This window comes from Coturnix japonica, chromosome 1 (assembly GCF_001577835.2).
Source record: "Coturnix japonica isolate 7356 chromosome 1, Coturnix japonica 2.1, whole genome shotgun sequence".
NCBI classification, from domain to species: Eukaryota; Metazoa; Chordata; class Aves; order Galliformes; family Phasianidae; genus Coturnix; species Coturnix japonica.
The window spans coordinates 39,049,152-39,058,034 of NC_029516.1; positions in this window are offsets into that span (position 1 = coordinate 39,049,152).

The window sequence follows — 8,883 nt, forward strand, 5'->3', positions numbered from 1 at the left end:
CAATAGTCAGCAAAGTGGAATATCAAAGAAATGTCCAGACTAGCGCAGAACTTTTTCATTTGGATGGTGCTACAGAGTTGTACAAACAGGACTGCTCCTAAGCAAATTACCTTGGCTGAGAAATGGTACACCATGTCCACAACAGAACAGCACATTAGTATGACTATGACACTTCTTCTTTGTGACAACGTGCTTTTAGAGTTAACTTAGATTTCATCACATAGTTCTTCCTTGCAGTACTTAAACATATCCATTAATAAACAACAAATAATATCTTTACCTCATGGAACTATTTTTCAGGTGATAGCTTGTCATCCTTCATATATACTCTGTCTTAGCAGTAGCATCTGTAAAGCCCTGAAGGCAAATGAAATTGTGACTTTAAATATTAAAGTGTTATTAAACACTTCTAATGATTCAGATAGATTTCTTAGAGGTTTCATGCAACTGGTAGTCTGTGTAGAGCTGCTTTGTGCAGTGAGACACAGATGCTGGATTGGCTAAAAATATATCTCTGTATTATAAAATGCAGACATCTGTGAGGTTTGCATAAGTATACAAGGAGCATACGGTAATAAGATTTTTCTGAGAAGACAAAATCTACAAGAATTTTCATGATATTCTTATGGTTTTCAATTATTCTTTTGAGAACATAGATGTAGACTTTTTTGGAAGATACCACCAAAACTGGTTCTCCATGACAGGGAGACTTCAAATCTTCCTTACTTATTTGTATGCAAAATTAAGTACATACTGCAACATCAGAAATCCCCAGGCTTCTTTATAGAAAGTGCTCAGAGAAGTTCAGTTGCTTCGTAGAGCACCAAGAACTGGCATAGAAAATAGATGTAGTATAGTTAGAATCTTAAATTTGGCTCTTAATTCTAACATCAAGGGTCTGATCCCATAATCCTCTTGCATCCCAACTACAACTGTGCCTCAGGAGTGAACTCCCAGATCGAAAATAAGAAACAGAGATGTATTTTATCTCAATGATAATTAGCAATTTATTACATACTTGACACTTCTGTGCAGGAAATTAGTGTAATCTGAAGCATATGAAGCTCTTAGTAGTGCTTATTACAAATTCATAGACACTGAATGCAGCTGTCTGCACATTGTAGAGGCAGGTCCAGTCTTATCAGCTATTTTCAGCTTTGAAGATTCACATTTTACTGTGTGATCACTATTCATAGTTAATTGGTTCCCCACAAAATGCAGATTGGACTGGTAGATACTAGAATATTGTCTGCCTGGACCTTCAGCAGGGAATTTGAAATGGTTTTTTGAAATGGTTTTGAACAGAATTCTTACAAAAAAACTGTTGAAGTATGGGCTAGAAGAGCAGACAGTGAAGAAGACTGAAAACTAGTTGAAAGGTCCAGATAGAGGTGATCAGTGGTATAAAGTTTATCGGGAAGCCAGTAACGAGCAGAGATCCTCAGAGGTCAGAACTGGGTCAAGTCCTGTCACACATCTTTGTTAATGATCTGAATGATGAAGCAGAGAGTACCCTCCTCAGTTTTGCAGAGGATTCAAAACTGTGAGGAGTTACTCATATGTGAGGTCATGCTAGTATCCATCTACAGGCTGAAGGAATGAGCTGATAGGAAAAAAAAAACAAAACAAAACAAAACAAAACCCAACTTATTAGTAAGAAGAGAGGAAAATGAGCCCTTATTGTTCTGCTTTTAAAATTTTCAAGAGATGTGATGGTATCAAGGGAAATAGTAAAGTAACTTGCAAGGATAGTGAGTTTTTAAAAGTAGACCTCACATCTCTTCATCGTTAAAATTCCTTCCAATGAGCTATTGGATAAAGCAGAGTGGATTTCTCTCTCCCACACGGTAAGATGGTTGAATCCACACAGGATTATCAGCATGGAGTCCAGAGTGGAAATGTATATGACTTTTTCTGGTTTTAGGGTCACTAGTAACTGCTGAGAGAGAGGTCTTTGTTTCTTCTGGTCTTTGCTCAGTTTGCTCACTTATGTGAATTTCCTTTGCAGGACAGCAGTTTCTTCTGCACTGGGGAAACCACAGTTCCTAAAAATAAATTCTTTTTAAGGATCCAGCCTACCATGCAATATCCAAGAAAATAAACAGAGGATTTTCCATTTTTAATTTTCATTTTCTACTTTTTAACAAATAGATTAAAAAGTTAAACAAGATAACAACACAGTATTTTCCCTGATTTCTACACATTAAAAAGCTAATAAATATTGAGTCTTCTGCTAGTGAGATCTGTGTCTCACTTTTGACACTAGAATAGTGTTATCATTAAATGGAAGTGTGCTTTATAGGGTGGAGATACTTCACAGCATATCAGGTATCTCTAGTGTTTTGCTTATTCAGTTGCTGTGTACTAGGGAAGAAGTACACCCTGGGTTTCCCTTTTGTGTAAATATTGCATACCCAAATTCTTCCCTGTAATAAGAGGGAAAGATGCAGCTGAAACATCCAACTGTGATCATGGAGCTGGTAATCTCTACAATATCCTGCACTGAAGGTACAACAGAGCTACATTATGGCTTGCATTACACGGATATCCTCTGAGAAATCTGTATATACCTGCTGATCAACACCTGCATGTCCACAGCATTTTTAAAAGAGATCAATAACTACTTTATAGTGAAATATATTGCATAGAAGGAATCAGAAATAGATATTCAAGAACTGTTTTCACTGAAGTCCAGATAAAACTAATATTGAGATAAATTACAACTCAATGCCTGATGTATATATTTCTGTACTGTTTTTGTGTATGTATCTTCCTTAAGGAAAACCTAATGAAGAGATATTTTGTCTTTATTTTGGATATCATAAATCTATTGGCAACATGGACTGTGTATACAGGAAACAGGAAAACAAGTACAGCTGTCAGTAGGAAAAAGCTACAAAGGAAAACAGAAATAGCCTCTTTTACTTTAATAAAGTCTATATTTAAAAAGTTAAAACAGCTAATCATTTTTAATTTCTGCCACATCCTTTTTTCCTCACCTCTGAATATGACTTCAGCTTTAAATCTCTGCAGGGCTTACTGTGAGGATACATTTTTGTCACCAGCAGTGCTCTTTGCACATATCCTACCAACAAAGAAATGCCTTGATCCAAACAGATGACAACAGTCTTTTCTCTTCCTTAAATCCAGTAAATTCCAAGCTTGCAAGCACTCATAAATTATATGCTCATTTTAGAGTTTATATAAGGAAGCTGTTATGTTTAGAGAATGAGAATAACCAGAGTGGGCAAAGAAAACTCTTAATAACAAATCACGTGCTTCCACTAAAGGCCTGAATCTTTATGACAAGAGAATGCTGGTCTGCTGAGAACAGATCTAGCACACTGATTTACAAGTAAATTTTTTTGTGATATTAGATTAAATTTATAATCTAACTTTTTGTCTCTGGAAGCTGGATGTGGGTGTGAGCAAAATTTTACTTGTATTGTAAATTCCTCCATGTTGAATCACGTTAATTAAATGCTTCCTAAAGCATGGATTTTACACCCTGAAGCTACTGAGTCATGACAGAGATTTCTTGGATCTCACTACAACAGGAAATGCTGCAACGCAAACAGGTCAGAATTGTGTTTGTGTATTTCCCATAATGCACACTTGCTCGTACAAAGTACAGCATCCAAAATTCTATTTGAAGAGACATAAATTGATCTAATCTGCTTGATGTTATATATGCACTTTATTTTTTTTTTTCATTTTCCTTGTATTTTTTCTCCTTTTGTCTTGAAGTTCATTTTCCCTTTTCTCCTTCCTCCCCTGCTTGTCCTCAAGAAAAAAAAAAATCTAAATTAAGTTGGCTCTTTGCTATGGCTCAAGTTACCACAAACAACGACCACTTATCTCACATTTAAAGACTGGTGTCCTACCTGCCTATAGAACAACAAAAACTAGAGAAGCTCATAGCTGATTTTGCCTCTCTCAAATTTCTCATTTCTTTCTTTAATTGCCTGACAGCAAATGCTGCAGTTGGCCTGAAATATTTCCTTGCTTTTGTAAGTGGGTGGGGTGGAGACCTTATTGAGAAAATAGCTAGTCTGCATAAATACAGAAAAAAAATACAAAATACATGTGAACCTTGATCAAGGGCAAAAAGCACTTGAAAATTCTGTAAATCAGCACAGCGATGAGATATAGGAGAATCCAAGCAAAGACAAAATTAATCTGAGTCTAGTTTTATGTTTTAATATGATTTCCAACCAGAGATATGAGTTAGGGGCATTTCTAGCATGTGTTTTATATTTCTTAGAAATTAGGAAAAATCAGCATCTTAAATGTTCTAATATTGCTTTTTAATTCCACAGATAATTTGATTACTTTTCTGGAAATCTGACATGATCAAGTGCAAACAGATGTTCTGTACTGGTGGGTTGTGGTTAACTGGCTGGCCACATCAACATGAGGTGCTGCCCAAACTGATTCACACTGATTAAAAAATATCAGTATTTTTAAGTCACTTGGTGTTCACCAGTGCATCAAGTCTAATTCTGAAGGGATAAATTGATTGAAGTTATAAGCAAAGGAGGGTTAGAAAAAAAGCTTTATGAGTATCTGATCCTTGAAATCTCACTGCTTGTAATAGCAAATGTCTTGGGTCAGATGTACAATCCAGCTAAATACTCTTTGTGTTAAGTTTACTTTTTTGTATTTAGCTTCTGAGTCCATGCTCTAGACAAAATCCATCTGGAGCATGACGTGACTATAAATGGAGCCAGAAGGCCATGAATTACCCTGTGAATAAGTCATTGTCACTTCTTTCTGTTAGTTTTATTTTCTAATATAGAAGAAATAGAACAATTACAAGGAGTTCTAAGGAAATTGATGTTTTTATTGCATAAACATATCATTTTTCTGTTCAGTTGTGATGTATTTTAACTAAAAGTAACTAAGATATTTGATGTTGATGGGATTGTTTGTTTGCAGCAATAATCCTAAGTATAAATCATGGCATTCATTGACTTAGATAATGATAGCACTCATAAATAACAGAAATAATAGTCTGGAAGGAAATAGCTCTCATGTGAAATATTGAAATATCTGTTTATCACTAACTTCTCCAGCCATATTTGCTACTCCGTCTATTGGATATTATGACATATCAAGCTTAGATGATCTCAGCCAAACACTGTTACCTTGCTTGAATCCTGTCCAGTGCTACCACGTGCTGACATTTCCCCAAACTTCTGCTAGTAGACATAGTGTAAGGCTAAGACAACAGTAGCAACAGATCAGTACTGACTATTTATATACTGTATAAGTACATGGAGAAAAAAAGGGCAACTTCAGAAGGCAATGCTTGTAAACACTAGAGTAGAGGTGTGTGCTTGACACTGACAAATCAGTAGTGACATGAATATCAGTGTGAAGGAGAGTTTTAAAGAGGAATTTAAGGGCAAACAAAGAAGCAGTTTAGCACATATTTACAGTGACCCCAGGCTTTCTGGATAAGATAAGATATCACAAGATAAGAATTGATCTTTTGAGTTTAAAGGAGACAAGATGAGAGAAAGGGTATATAGAGTCAGAGTCTTGACATGAGCTTTTGTATTTTTTAAAAAATATCAACATTTCATGAGAAAAAAAGACCAGGGAGAGAAATATGTTCAAAAATAAGAATGGAGAATCAGAATAAGGAAAACATTTAGTAATTAGTATTTTGTTTCTTTCAATTTGAGCAACTCGTGATTGTGTCATGGAAAATGAACAGGCTGCTGAGATGGTTAATAACTGTACTCTTCATTCAAGTGTATTTTTGGGCTTATGCTCTTGCTCCTTGGGGTAATTTGCTGGATTGGGGGTTGGAACTACATGATCCTTGAGGTCCCTTCCAACCCGGGTAATTCTGTGATTCTGTGATTACACACCAGAAGTACTCTGCTTGATATTGCAGCATGTATCTACTGAGACAGCAGCAACTGGGACGGTCCCATGGAACAGCTCTGTCAAGTCTTAAATCTATACCAAGAAAAGTAACTGCGATATATTACCATGGTTTATTATCACTTTTTTTAAAAAAAAAATAAAAAATTACTTAATATATATAAGATTAAAAGCAATTTGAATCAGTCTTTCAAGAAAATATTAAATATTACTATACTATATAATTTTTTCTAAGTTTAAATCTGTCACAAATGTATTAGCCTTCAAGGAGTCACCTACCACCCCATCTCCAAGTGTTTCTCCACAGAGCTGTTACGTAGCATCCCAACCTACCCCATCGAAATATTGTCAGTTAAACAAAAAACTTCTTTCCCAGCAGCCAACCATGAAACTGTTGGCTTATCTCCAGTATTTGTTGCTTTTTTCTGTCTTGTCTGGTGGAGAGAGTGAGGGGAAGTATGGAAAGGTGTTTTCGATTTTTTTAATTCAAGTGCCTTTCAAGTTATCTTTTATACTTGGATAATTTCATATAGTATTCATTCTAATTTACATCATAATTAATGGATAGAAACCAAGGAATTTCTTAATGCTGCCTAATCTATCCTTCTCTTCTTTGTTACTCAGAAACAGCACCTTATATTTGCATAATTTTTAACTAGCCTTAATGTACCACCACAGCCAATAAATGGAAGTATGTTTCTGCTAGACAATTCTCCCAGCAATTTGTTCCGTTGCTCCAGAGCTTCCTGGGAAGGCTCAAAATGAAATAAAACTAATACAAGGCATAAACAGCAAATTTGACTCAGAGAAGAAACTGAGGCAGGAGAGAGCTGTACCATGTTCTTCATGTCCTAATTTTCTCCCCCTCCTCCTTTCTCTCCCAGTCAAATGTAATCAACCAATTAGGACAGGTACAGAAGGTAAAAAAGAAAAAAAAACAAGGGTAAAAAAAGCAAGTGTGTCTTCAGTAAGAGATGGATGGATTACAGTACAACTAGATAAGTTGCAAATTCTTTGAAGACCAAACAGAGTCCTCCAAGTGTATCTAATAAAAGCAAGGAATGAAGCAAGGTTACTCCATCTAATTTCAGTTCCAATGAAAATAAACCAACCAGTTGAAACAAAGAAAAAACAATAAATAATTTCTAAATGAAAACAAACAAACAAACAAACTACAAAGAGATATGTAACAGTAAAGATGGACTTCTCCAAATATAATATTTAAGAAAAAATATAGTCCAAGATTTTGCTAGATAGAATCTTTATTGGGGAGGTGAAAATTGGCAGATACAATATGTCTTGTTCATCACTCCTTAGAAGATAGTCTCATGAGGAAGCTAGGGAAATCACAACTAGTCAAAATGGTTACAGAACTGAATGGAAACGTATATCCAGAGGAACAGTCATTCATGCTTCACTGTCAGATAAGTTACTAAATAAGTAAGTTTCTATGGGAATCCATCTAGCATTTACTAATGTTTGATGATTTTGATAGTGACTTGCATGAATAAATTTGGCTGTATGAATTTTTTAAGCAATTTTAGAATTCAAAATCATTTTGAAAAAAAAAAGCAAGAAATAAATGGTCTGATAAGTGAAGTGTAATACAATAGGATTAGTGTAAAAAATTATCATTACATAAAAATTTTTGAATGTACAAATACCACTTGAAGGAAAATGTTCAAATAATTCAAAGGAAAATGTCAAGTTATAGTAAATTGTGAGCCAAAAACAAGGTAAATCTTGTGAATTGTTATTAAATAAAGACAAATGACATAGTAGTAAATAAATAGAAGTTTTTTACTTGAAACACATGAAGTAAGTTTTTTCTGGCTTTTTGATCAGAAGGTTAGATAAATGGTTAACATGTAGTTGTTGAAAGAAATTTATTTAATCCATCAGAGAATAAAGAATAAATGAGTAAATAATAATATATATATTTTAAATATAAACTGCAGTAAGACTAAACACTAAGATAATAATAGAAATAATAATAGATAAAAGAAAGTGGAAGAGCAGGAAAGTTCATCTAGGCTTGTTAATTTTACATAGCTGGAAGATATTAGGCAAACACTGGAGAAAAGTTTGGCATAGCATACTTTGTCTTTGGCTGAAGAAAAATTGGAGGAGGTGAGAAATGATCAGACAGAGAACTGCGCTGCAAATAATTTATAATCCTCTTTGCCCACCCATTTCATCAAGAAAAAGTTGGGCTGGAAAACAATGTCATGGCTTCTCAACTAATTGAATCTGTGTTGTGCAATAGTATGATGATATATGATATTGCAGTCTTTTTGTTTGTTTGTTTGTTTTTGTTTTTGTTTTTCCAAGAACTTACATTGAAATGCTCAGCATACACTTATTCTGAAGCTTTAAAGGGGGAGTGGTTTTCTAAGTGTGATGCACAGAGATCTGATGTAGATTCACTACGATTCATGTTTGTCGTTAAGCCTTAAAATGGCAAGTCAGTTGCAACTCACTAGGTACTAGCTAGGAAATGATGCTAAACAGGTACAGAATTTTATAATAATTTTTAACTTCAAGATAAGTTTTCAAGTATCTGACTTTTTTGCTTTTATAGTAGCAGTAGATTTTATAGTAGATTTTAATGCAAATTAGAATGAATTAATTATTAACTTGACAAGCACTTAGATTTTCAAATAGGTCAGCTGGGTTTGGTCAGACAAGAAATGGAAATTGCCATTTCCTTTGTTCAAAATCAAATGTGCAGTAAGCCATTAAGCCATCTAAACCTAATCAAGAACAACAAAATCTATTCATAAAAACACTGTAATAATTTTTAGTGTGAAAATAAGGAACATGTGTGGACAATAAATTCCTCTGTAATAATAAAAAAAATTGCCTGTTAAACAGTTAGCCATACTCTTGAAAGACTTCCATTTTTATAAGTTCACATTGAAGCTCTTCATAGTATATTAATTTGTTATTAATATTCATTTATTTAACTACTTTTATGGGAGAAAACAT